The sequence below is a fragment of the Barbatula barbatula genome (genome assembly GCF_947034865.1).
Source record: "Barbatula barbatula genome assembly, chromosome: 8".
In the NCBI taxonomy this organism is placed as follows: Eukaryota; Metazoa; Chordata; class Actinopteri; order Cypriniformes; family Nemacheilidae; genus Barbatula; species Barbatula barbatula.
The window spans coordinates 4,197,822-4,211,151 of NC_136771.1; positions in this window are offsets into that span (position 1 = coordinate 4,197,822).

Below are 13,330 nucleotides of genomic sequence, written 5' to 3' on the forward strand. Positions count from 1 at the left end.
CTGATATGGACATGGAGTCATCGTCCTCCTCGACGCCGAAGGAAACGGCGTCCGCGATGGAAGGCGGAGGACGAAGGACCTCGTCGACTGGGGAATGAGGTGACGGCAGAGGACGGGGGCCCGGAGCCGGGTCGTCGCCGCCACCTCGTGGAGTGGGTGGACTCACCAGCGGCTCGTTGGCGGCGGTGAGCCTCGACCCTAAGAGTCCACGAGCAATGTTCCTGCGAGTCCTCAAAACACGCGCCGGCAGGTCCGCACAGTGCGCGCAATCGGACTCGCAGAGTGCATCCTCCGCATGGGCAAGGCCCAGGCAGGCAATGCAGTGCTCGTGAGTATCCTGCGGGCCAATGGGGCCCGCGCAGAGACGACAGAAAGAAGCCATCGGATGCGGTGAAAGAAGTATCCAGTTGCGTCTTCAACGATGGCAGCGTGAAAAAGAAGATTCTGAGGTATTGTCGTCTCATGCACTGTATTTATACTGTCTAGATTCGTCAGTATTTGCATACTGTGCATGTCTTGCGACAATTGGCCAGTTTTTTAACTGGCGTTATCCTATAGGACTTCAGGAAAAGTGAAAAAGAGGAGGAGTTTCATATGCGGTCTCCGCAATGTCGAAGTGACCGCTCTCGAAAGGGAATCCAGGTTAAAGTCTAAAACTCTCATTTTGAGTTAACAAAATAAGTGAAAATTAAGTTTGATTTCACTGTGACTTCAATCTTTGACACAGCTTTTTTCAGTCAATATAAACATGTCAAGGTTGTATTTTTTACTACTGTATTTGGAATGATTTTATGTGGAAAACAGTAAATCACAACAATGACATTTAGCTGGATTTTCACAGTCAGGGTCACATATAGCTGAAGAGTGTGTGTGTGTGTGTGTGTTTGAACGTACACGCCATCTATCAGGGTTTCCAGAGGCGATGTCATCACTTACATCATCATCAATTAAAGCTTTGTTAGGGTGAGAGCAAAAACATTTCAAAGGTTCATATTTGGTAAATGTTACTGAACTAAATTCAATTGATTGTCTATTGCCAATTTGAGTGTGTAAAAATGTAGAAAAGCATGAACGATTTGTAAATACATTTAAATGTGTTTGTATTATGAGGAATATGACTTAAAGAGCATCACTTTTTCTTGTCAAGTGAATAATAAATTGAAAAGAGATCACAATAAAAAACAATAAAAACCCTGGACCCGAGCAGCTGAAATATCCAAATCCCTTCTCTTCACACCTCTCAATATTCATTTGGTCGAAGTATCCCTTTCAGACATGGTGTACATTCTTATTTATTTTATTTAAATGTACATTTCTTGTTAAATTAAGAAATACAAATTTTTTAACACACAAATATTATTTTATGTTCAATACATTAAATTTATTTTGTTGTGGATGTTTTAGAACAAAGATAATAGGAGGCATACATACAGTATGTCTCACCAAATAATGGGTTGAGATGATTGTTGGAGATGTCATGCAGATAAGTCTTCAGTATCATACTGTACTGTGACACATCTGTGTTTGAATTATGTTAGAATCACATCCACCTTTGCTATTCTTTCATTTTATGACTAATATTCAATTATTAGCATGTTTTAACATGCACCAGAGGAAGACGGGCTCTACCTCAGTTTTGCTTCCTCCTTGAGTTTGTCTCTCATCACCATCCCGACAAATCTCACAGTGTTTTAATGCAGTCTTTTTGATCAGGAAATTTTCATTTACTGTAATGCATTCATATTATTATTGTCCTCTTAGAAATATAAGGTTCTATCTTACATTTTTTGTCAAAATTAAGTTTTTCGACTTATTCAATATACGTGATGTTTTTTTCTATAAATTCTTATAAAAAGTAAATTTTGGGTTAAACTTGCATCTATAAGGATCTATTTGTGTGTTTGTCAGCGCTTTGAATGCACACAAGAGGACCAATCAGGATCAGCTTTTTTTGGTTCCTCTTTTCATCCTTTTTTAAAGAAATGTCTTTAAATGCGTAAATTTGACAGTATTAAGCCTTAAAGGTCAAATAGTATAGACCAGACAAAAAAAGTAAAGTGAAAAAGTTATCGGTCCGAAAATGTAAAATAGAAAGCATTAAATGTGACCTTTTTAGACACAACAACACGTTATTACAACACCAATTTCAAGTTTTAAAACAAATTATATGTAAACGGTTTGTGTTGGTTGAATATTTTGGGTTTGTTTAATGTTTTCTGAAATCGTACCTTAGTTCAAACCAAAGTCCAAGCAAAACTTATTTTTTGAATTAGAAGGTTCTATTTAAATTTGACATCTTCCAATATCACCATTTACAAATTTGATTGGATTTTGATATTTTACATTCAAAATTTCAGTCTTTTACATGTAGTAATGATATGTGTTCCCGTTTATAATTTTTGCTTATGTGGAATGCAAAAACGTTGAAGCTCAATATCTGAAATCTGCTCAGAATGCTGATATTACCTTCTTATTCCAATATTTTGTGTTTTAAATGATCTTTAAATGGTTTTAAGGTAACAAACAGACTAAATCATTAAATGTTAAGTTAATGTGCCAGAAGAGAAGTGGCCCTACCGGTTGAGCCTGATTTCTCCAAAGTTTATTCTTCCACTTTAGAGACATTGGAGTTTAGATTTCTTGCCACTGTTGCTTGTGACTTGCTCACTGGAAGACCAATGATAGATATGAAGACAGATTGAATGTTTTCATCGAGGAAACTTTATTAGTTTAAAGTCTCACAGTGTTTTATTAATCAGTAAAACATTTCTGTGTGTGATTTTCAATAAGTTGATCATTCGGGTCAAGCACGTAATTGTGCCGACTTACAGCTCCAACTCCCACCACCACTAACATGCATGTCCAGCAAAGCATAGATATGTTAAATTTGCAATATTTTAAGATTTCATATGTTATTAATTTGGATTTAGGTTTGCTGTAAAGAGGATACAGAGATAGCTCATGTTTTTCTGATACATTCCTTTACAGTTTAACTTTACTTTAATATCTCCTTAAGGTGGGCACTTAGGGCGTTGAGATGGAGCCTTGGTTTGTTCCTGAGGTGGGCACTTAGGGCGTTGAGATGGAGCCTTGGTTTGTTCCTGAGGTGGGCATTTAGGAAGGCACTGAGATGGTGGTTTAGTTTGGTCTTGAGGTGGGCATTTAGGAATGCACTGAGATGGAGGTTTAGTTTGGTCCTCCTGAGGTGCGCATTTAGGAATGCACTGAGATGGTGGTTTAGTTTGGTCTTGAGGTGGGCATTTAGGAATGCACTGAGATGGTGGTTTAGTTTGGTCCTGAGGTGGACATTTAGGAATGCACTGAGATGGAGGTTTAGTTTGGTCTTGAGGTGGGCATTTAGGAATGCACTGAGATGGTGGTTTAGTTTGGTCTTGAGGTGGGCATTTAGGAATGCACTGAGATGGAGGTTTGTTTTGGTCCTCCTGAGGTGGGCATTTAGGTATGTATTGAGTTGGTTTAGCTGAGCCCTTCATCTCTCTCTGCTGTGACATCTGTAGATAAAATACAATAAATTAATCTGGTGAACCCACAACAACCTCACTCTCTTTGCCGACATGTTAAATTGTTGTAATAAATGGACAACCAACTGAATGGATATCAAGTCAAATGTTTATTTGTGTCAAATGTACTGCAATTAGGTTCTTTTTATGATAATATTGCATATAATACACAAACATTATTGTATTTTACGGTTAATAACATAATAACATCTTTTAGGAAAAACCAAAGCATACTTGACTCTTACCAGACGATCGGTTGAGGTGCTTGTTGGAGATGTTGTTCAGATGAGTTTCAGTATTGTAGTGTTGTACTGTACTAACACACCTGGACTTTTATACGTTTGAATCACCTACACGTGTGTTATTTTTTCATACTATGACTTATATTAAATTAAAATACTTTCAGCGTGCATCAGAAGAGGATTGACACTCCCGGTTCTCTAAAGCTTTTTCCCAGAGCTTCTTCCTCATCCGCACTAATCATCTCACTCTATTGTTATTATTTTCCTCAATCTTTTCCTCATGTGTTTGCTAATGTAATGATCTTCCACTGTGATGTCAAATTTTGCGATCATGTCTTTTAAAACAATAAGCCGAAAGAAGCAGTGAGTAAAAATGCTTTTATAACAGCTAAGGGTGTTGTGGAGTGCCTAAAACCTCCTTTGCTGTTGTAAAATACATTTGTAACCCACTGCTTCGCAGGGCTTATTGCTTTTATAAAACGGTTATTTCATATGCATAGTAAGGTTTCATAAAATAAAGTAAATAAAGTGATATTACGGCTATGTAATGCGCTCAGCAGTTGTAAATGGGGGTATTTTATAGCGGCTTAGAACTCGGCTCAACCAATCAGAATCAAGGAACAGAACTGACCGTCTTATAAGTTGTATTTTTACTGTTGTTTTGAATTATGTTGTTCTGATCAGTAACTAACATGTTTACAGTAAAATTACCGAATTAAACAGTGAGGACATTCACATCAGAACCCAGTCTGTGAAATCCAGGTTAAAGTCTAAAACTCTCATTTTGAGTTAACAAAATAAGTGAAAATTAAGTTTGATTTCACTGTGACTTCAATCTTTGACACAGCTTTTTTCAGTCAATATAAACATGTCAAGGTTGTATTTTTTACTACTGTATTTGGAATGATTTTATGTGGAAAACAGTAAATCACAACAATGACATTTAGCTGGATTTTCACAGTCAGGGTCACATATAGCTGAAGAGTGTGTGTGTGTGTGTGTGTTTGAACGTACACGCCATCTATCAGGGTTTCCAGAGGCGATGTCATCACTTACATCATCATCAATTAAAGCTTTGTTAGGGTGAGAGCAAAAACATTTCAAAGGTTCATATTTGGTAAATGTTACTGAACTAAATTCAATTGATTGTCTATTGCCAATTTGAGTGTGTAAAAATGTAGAAAAGCATGAACGATTTGTAAATACATTTAAATGTGTTTGTATTATGAGGAATATGACTTAAAGAGCATCACTTTTTCTTGTCAAGTGAATAATAAATTGAAAAGAGATCACAATAAAAAACAATAAAAACCCTGGACCCGAGCAGCTGAAATATCCAAATCCCTTCTCTTCACACCTCTCAATATTCATTTGGTCGAAGTATCCCTTTCAGACATGGTGTACATTCTTATTTATTTTATTTAAATGTACATTTCTTGTTAAATTAAGAAATACAAATTTTTTAACACACAAATATTATTTTATGTTCAATACATTAAATTTATTTTGTTGTGGATGTTTTAGAACAAAGATAATAGGAGGCATACATACAGTATGTCTCACCAAATAATGGGTTGAGATGATTGTTGGAGATGTCATGCAGATAAGTCTTCAGTATCATACTGTACTGTGACACATCTGTGTTTGAATTATGTTAGAATCACATCCACCTTTGCTATTCTTTCATTTTATGACTAATATTCAATTATTAGCATGTTTTAACATGGACCAGAGGAAGACGGGCTCTACCTCAGTTTTGCTTCCTCCTTGAGTTTGTCTCTCATCACCATCCCGACAAATCTCACAGTGTTTTAATGCAGTCTTTTTGATCAGGAAATTTTCATTTACTGTAATGCATTCATATTATTATTGTCCTCTTAGAAATATAAGGTTCTATCTTACATTTTTTGTCAAAATTTAGTTTTTCGACTTATTCAATATACGTGATGTTTTTTTCTATAAATTCTTATAAAAAGTAAATTTTGGGTTAAACTTGCATCTATAAGGATCTATTTGTGTGTTTGTCAGCGCTTTGAATGCACACAAGAGGACCAATCAGGATCAGCTTTTTTTGGTTCCTCTTTTCATCCTTTTTTAAAGAAATGTCTTTAAATGCGTAAATTTGACAGTATTAAGCCTTAAAGGTCAAATAGTATAGACCAGACAAAAAAAGTAAAGTGAAAAAGTTATCGGTCCGAAAATGTAAAATAGAAAGCATTAAATGTGACCTTTTTAGACACAACAACACGTTATTACAACACCAATTTCAAGTTTTAAAACAAATTATATGTAAACGGTTTGTGTTGGTTGAATATTTTGGGTTTGTTTAATGTTTTCTGAAATCGTACCTTAGTTCAAACCAAAGTCCAAGCAAAACTTATTTTTTGAATTAGAAGGTTCTATTTAAATTTGACATCTTCCAATATCACCATTTACAAATTTGATTGGATTTTGATATTTTACATTCAAAATTTCAGTCTTTTACATGTAGTAATGATATGTGTTCCCGTTTATAATTTTTGCTTATGTGGAATGCAAAAACGTTGAAGCTCAATATCTGAAATCTGCTCAGAATGCTGATATTACCTTCTTATTCCAATATTTTGTGTTTTAAATGATCTTTAAATGGTTTTAAGGTAACAAACAGACTAAATCATTAAATGTTAAGTTAATGTGCCAGAAGAGAAGTGGCCCTACCGGTTGAGCCTGATTTCTCCAAAGTTTATTCTTCCACTTTAGAGACATTGGAGTTTAGATTTCTTGCCACTGTTGCTTGTGACTTGCTCACTGGAAGACCAATGATAGATATGAAGACAGATTGAATGTTTTCATCGAGGAAACTTTATTAGTTTAAAGTCTCACAGTGTTTTATTAATCAGTAAAACATTTCTGTGTGTGATTTTCAATAAGTTGATCATTCGGGTCAAGCACGTAATTGTGCCGACTTACAGCTCCAACTCCCACCACCACTAACATGCATGTCCAGCAAAGCATAGATATGTTAAATTTGCAATATTTTAAGATTTCATATGTTATTAATTTGGATTTAGGTTTGCTGTAAAGAGGATACAGAGATAGCTCATGTTTTTCTGATACATTCCTTTACAGTTTAACTTTACTTTAATATCTCCTTAAGGTGGGCACTTAGGGCGTTGAGATGGAGCCTTGGTTTGTTCCTGAGGTGGGCACTTAGGGCGTTGAGATGGAGCCTTGGTTTGTTCCTGAGGTGGGCATTTAGGAAGGCACTGAGATGGTGGTTTAGTTTGGTCTTGAGGTGGGCATTTAGGAATGCACTGAGATGGAGGTTTAGTTTGGTCCTCCTGAGGTGCGCATTTAGGAATGCACTGAGATGGTGGTTTAGTTTGGTCTTGAGGTGGGCATTTAGGAATGCACTGAGATGGTGGTTTAGTTTGGTCTTGAGGTGGGCATTTAGGAATGCACTGAGATGGAGGTTTGTTTTGGTCCTCCTGAGGTGGGCATTTAGGTATGTATTGAGTTGGTTTAGCTGAGCCCTTCATCTCTCTCTGCTGTGACATCTGTAGATAAAATACAATAAATTAATCTGGTGAACCCACAACAACCTCACTCTCTTTGCCGACATGTTAAATTGTTGTAATAAATGGACAACCAACTGAATGGATATCAAGTCAAATGTTTATTTGTGTCAAATGTACTGCAATTAGGTTCTTTTTATGATAATATTGCATATAATACACAAACATTATTGTATTTTACGGTTAATAACATAATAACATCTTTTAGGAAAAACCAAAGCATACTTGACTCTTACCAGACGATCGGTTGAGGTGCTTGTTGGAGATGTTGTTCAGATGAGTTTCAGTATTGTAGTGTTGTACTGTACTAACACACCTGGACTTTTATACGTTTGAATCACCTACACGTGTGTTATTTTTTCATACTATGACTTATATTAAATTAAAATACTTTCAGCGTGCATCAGAAGAGGATTGACACTCCCGGTTCTCTGAAGCTTTTTCCCAGAGCTTCTTCCTCATCCGCACTAATCATCTCACTCTATTGTTATTATTTTCCTCAATCTTTTCCTCATGTGTTTGCTAATGTAATGATCTTCCACTGTGATGTCAAATTTTGCGATCATGTCTTTTAAAACAATAAGCCGAAAGAAGCAGTGAGTAAAAATGCTTTTATAACAGCTAAGGGTGTTGTGGAGTGCCTAAAACCTCCTTTGCTGTTGTAAAATACATTTGTAACCCACTGCTTCGCAGGGCTTATTGCTTTTATAAAACGGTTATTTCATATGCATAGTAAGGTTTCATAAAATAAAGTAAATAAAGTGATATTACGGCTATGTAATGCGCTCAGCAGTTGTAAATGGGGGTATTTTATAGCGGCTTAGAACTCGGCTCAACCAATCAGAATCAAGGAACAGAACTGACCGTCTTATAAGTTGTATTTTTACTGTTGTTTTGAATTATGTTGTTCTGATCAGTAACTAACATGTTTACAGTAAAATTACCGAATTAAACAGTGAGGACATTCACATCAGAACCCAGTCTGTGAAATCCAGGTTAAAGTCTAAAACTCTCATTTTGAGTTAACAAAATAAGTGAAAATTAAGTTTGATTTCACTGTGACTTCAATCTTTGACACAGCTTTTTTCAGTCAATATAAACATGTCAAGGTTGTATTTTTTACTACTGTATTTGGAATGATTTTATGTGGAAAACAGTAAATCACAACAATGACATTTAGCTGGATTTTCACAGTCAGGGTCACATATAGCTGAAGAGTGTGTGTGTGTGTGTGTGTTTGAACGTACACGCCATCTATCAGGGTTTCCAGAGGCGATGTCATCACTTACATCATCATCAATTAAAGCTTTGTTAGGGTGAGAGCAAAAACATTTCAAAGGTTCATATTTGGTAAATGTTACTGAACTAAATTCAATTGATTGTCTATTGCCAATTTGAGTGTGTAAAAATGTAGAAAAGCATGAACGATTTGTAAATACATTTAAATGTGTTTGTATTATGAGGAATATGACTTAAAGAGCATCACTTTTTCTTGTCAAGTGAATAATAAATTGAAAAGAGATCACAATAAAAAACAATAAAAACCCTGGACCCGAGCAGCTGAAATATCCAAATCCCTTCTCTTCACACCTCTCAATATTCATTTGGTCGAAGTATCCCTTTCAGACATGGTGTACATTCTTATTTATTTTATTTAAATGTACATTTCTTGTTAAATTAAGAAATACAAATTTTTTAACACACAAATATTATTTTATGTTCAATACATTAAATTTATTTTGTTGTGGATGTTTTAGAACAAAGATAATAGGAGGCATACATACAGTATGTCTCACCAAATAATGGGTTGAGATGATTGTTGGAGATGTCATGCAGATAAGTCTTCAGTATCATACTGTACTGTGACACATCTGTGTTTGAATTATGTTAGAATCACATCCACCTTTGCTATTCTTTCATTTTATGACTAATATTCAATTATTAGCATGTTTTAACATGCACCAGAGGAAGACGGGCTCTACCTCAGTTTTGCTTCCTCCTTGAGTTTGTCTCTCATCACCATCCCGACAAATCTCACAGTGTTTTAATGCAGTCTTTTTGATCAGGAAATTTTCATTTACTGTAATGCATTCATATTATTATTGTCCTCTTAGAAATATAAGGTTCTATCTTACATTTTTTGTCAAAATTTAGTTTTTCGACTTATTCAATATACGTGATGTTTTTTTCTATAAATTCTTATAAAAAGTAAATTTTGGGTTAAACTTGCATCTATAAGGATCTATTTGTGTGTTTGTCAGCGCTTTGAATGCACACAAGAGGACCAATCAGGATCAGCTTTTTTTAGTTCCTCTTTTCATCCTTTTTTAAAGAAATGTCTTTAAATGCGTAAATTTGACAGTATTAAGCCTTAAAGGTCAAATAGTATAGACCAGACAAAAAAAGTAAAGTGAAAAAGTTATCGGTCCGAAAATGTAAAATAGAAAGCATTAAATGTGACCTTTTTAGACACAACAACACGTTATTACAACACCAATTTCAAGTTTTAAAACAAATTATATGTAAACGGTTTGTGTTGGTTGAATATTTTGGGTTTGTTTAATGTTTTCTGAAATCGTACCTTAGTTCAAACCAAAGTCCAAGCAAAACTTATTTTTTGAATTAGAAGGTTCTATTTAAATTTGACATCTTCCAATATCACCATTTACAAATTTGATTGGATTTTGATATTTTACATTCAAAATTTCAGTCTTTTACATGTAGTAATGATATGTGTTCCCGTTTATAATTTTTGCTTATGTGGAATGCAAAAACGTTGAAGCTCAATATCTGAAATCTGCTCAGAATGCTGATATTACCTTCTTATTTCAATATTTTGTGTTTTAAATGATCTTTAAATGGTTTTAAGGTAACAAACAGACTAAATCATTAAATGTTAAGTTAATGTGCCAGAAGAGAAGTGGCCCTACCGGTTGAGCCTGATTTCTCCAAAGTTTATTCTTCCACTTTAGAGACATTGGAGTTTAGATTTCTAGCCACTGTTGCTTGTGACTTGCTCACTGGAAGACCAATGATAGATATGAAGACAGATTGAATGTTTTCATCGAGGAAACTTTATTAGTTTAAAGTCTCACAGTGTTTTATTAATCAGTAAAACATTTCTGTGTGTGATTTTCAATAAGTTGATCATTCGTGTCAAGCACGTAATTGTGCCGACTTACAGCTCCAACTCCCACCACCACTAACATGCATGTCCAGCAAAGCATAGATATGTTAAATTTGCAATATTTTAAGATTTCATATGTTATTAATTTGGATTTAGGTTTGCTGTAAAGAGGATACAGAGATAGCTCATGTTTTTCTGATACATTCCTTTACAGTTTAACTTTACTTTAATATCTCCTTAAGGTGGGCACTTAGGGCGTTGAGATGGAGCCTTGGTTTGTTCCTGAGGTGGGCACTTAGGGCGTTGAGATGGAGCCTTGGTTTGTTCCTGAGGTGGGCACTTAGGGCGTTGAGATGGAGCCTTGGTTTGTTCCTGAGGTGGGCACTTAGGGCGTTGAGATGGAGCCTTGGTTTGTTCCTGAGGTGGGCATTTAGGAATGCACTGAGATGGTGGTTTAGTTTGGTCTTGAGGTGGGCATTTAGGAATACACTGAGATGGAGGTTTAGTTTGGTCCTCCTGAGGTGGGCATTTAGGAATACACTGAGATGGTGGTTTAGTTTGGTCCTGAGGTGGGCATTTAGGAATGCACTGAGATGGAGGTTTAGTTTGGTCTTGAGGTGGGCATTTAGGAATGCACTGAGATGGAGGTTTAGTTTGGTCTTGAGGTGGGCATTTAGGAATGCACTGATATGGTGGTTTAGTTTGGTCTTGAGGTGGGCATTTAGGAATGCACTGAGATGGAGGTTTAGTTTGGTCCTCCTGAGGTGGGCATTTAGGAATGCACTGAGATGGAGGTTTAGTTTGGTCTTGAGGTGGGCATTTAGGAATGCACTGAGATGGAGGTTTAGTTTGGTCCTCCTGAGGTGGGCATTTAGGTATGTATTGAGTTGGTTTAGCTGAGCCCTTCATCTCTCTCTGCTGTGACATCTGTAGATAAAACACAATAAATTAATCTGGAGAACCCACAACAACCTCAGTCATCTACAGTGAAGGAACTCTTTTTGCCGACATGTTAAATGGTTGTAATAAATGGACAACCAACTTTATGGATATCAAGTCAAATGATTCTTTGAGTCAAATGTACTGCAATTATGTTCTTTTCATGATAATATTTTATATAATACACAAACATTATTGTATTTTACGGTAAATAACAAAATAACATCTTTTAGGAAAAACCAAAGCATACTTGACTCTTACCAGACGATCGGTTGAGGTGCTTGTTGGAGATGTTGTTCAGATGAGTTTCAGTATTGTAGTGTTGTACTGTAATAACACACCTGGACTTTTATACGTTTGAATCACCTACACGTGTGTTATTTTTTCATACTATGACTTATATTAAATAAAAATACTTTCAGCGTGCATCAGAAGAGGATTGACACTCCCGGCTCTCTAAAGCTTTTTCCCAGAGCTTCTTCCTCATCCGCACTAATCATCTCACTCTATTGTTATGCCTTACAAATTTTGCACTTACTAAAACGTAATGTTAATGTAATGATCTTCCACTTTTAAATGATGTCCAATTTAAATTTTAAGATGATGTATATTTAGCATTTTTAATGTTGTTTCTTATCAGTAACAAACATGTTTACTGTAACATAACCAAATTAAATAGTGAGGACATTCACATTAGAATTCCAAGGTTTTGTCTTTTTAATGATTTTGTGGATGTGAGTGAATTTTAAGCTGATAAAGAGACTAAATCCTCACAGTCAGTTAAATGTTAAATTAATGTGACAGAGGAGAACTGGCCCTCCCGGTTGAGTCTGATTTCATCAAAAGTTTATTTTGTTACTTTTACAACATTGGAGTTTTGATTCCTTGCCACTGTCCCTTATAGCTCGCTCACTAAAAGACTTGATATATATGAAGATAGAAGAGACATTGCTTTTAGCGAGTAAGCTTTATTCATTTTAAGTTTTTCTTTGTTGTATTTTCACTGTTGTTTTGAATGATGTCATGACCAGTAACAAACATGTTTACAGCAATATTACTAAGAAGATTCACCCATTCTGCTCTACTCACCTATGAGTAAAGATAAATAACAGATGGAATTTCTCAATGTCTCTTTTAAGCATGAATGAGAATAAATAAAAAGCATACAGACACTAAGTCTCCTGTGCCTTAGATATTTCTTTTAAGAAATTAAAAACAGAAACCTCATAAATGTCTTAATTAGAGACTCAGATAAAAAATGAACGAAGGTCACGAACTGAACTCATATCGGTCAAGTCTGCATTTAAAAGTGAATATTATTGAAGATGTCAATATAAACACAAACGTGTCTCATCAAATGTACCCACATTTAGATGATTAGTACTGATTTTACACTTTGTTTTTATTCATGTTTTTTAACAATTGTCTCATTTGTTTAAATTTTTTATTCTTCAAACAATTTAAGGAGAAACATCTAAGACTAGGTTGCCACTTGAAGGAAAACACAACTCTAAACTCAAATCTCCTGAGCTTAAAAAGAGCAACGTCTGGTCTGAGCAATATTTCCAAAAAATTCTCTGGGAGTTTACTGTAACAGGAGAAACCGATTACAATAAGCACTGAAATCTATTTAATTCCTTACTGTCTTTGGGTGGATCTGCAGTCGGGGTGGACCTGAAAACTCACTGTAAAAAATTAGTTTAATGTGTCAGAGAACTAGATCTTCCGGTTGAGCCTGTTTTCTTGTTTCTGTTATTTCCCTTGTTTTGGTAAATTCGAGTTTTGATGCCAGCTATCACCAATGACTTGCTCAATGATAAATCAAGACACACAGTATCTCTGTCTTTATTGCAGTACACTATAAAACCCTGTGTAGTCTATATACTCACAATTAAGTAAGCATGACAAAACCTTTTAAGCCAAAAAGGAAAAAAACAGTTTTCACTT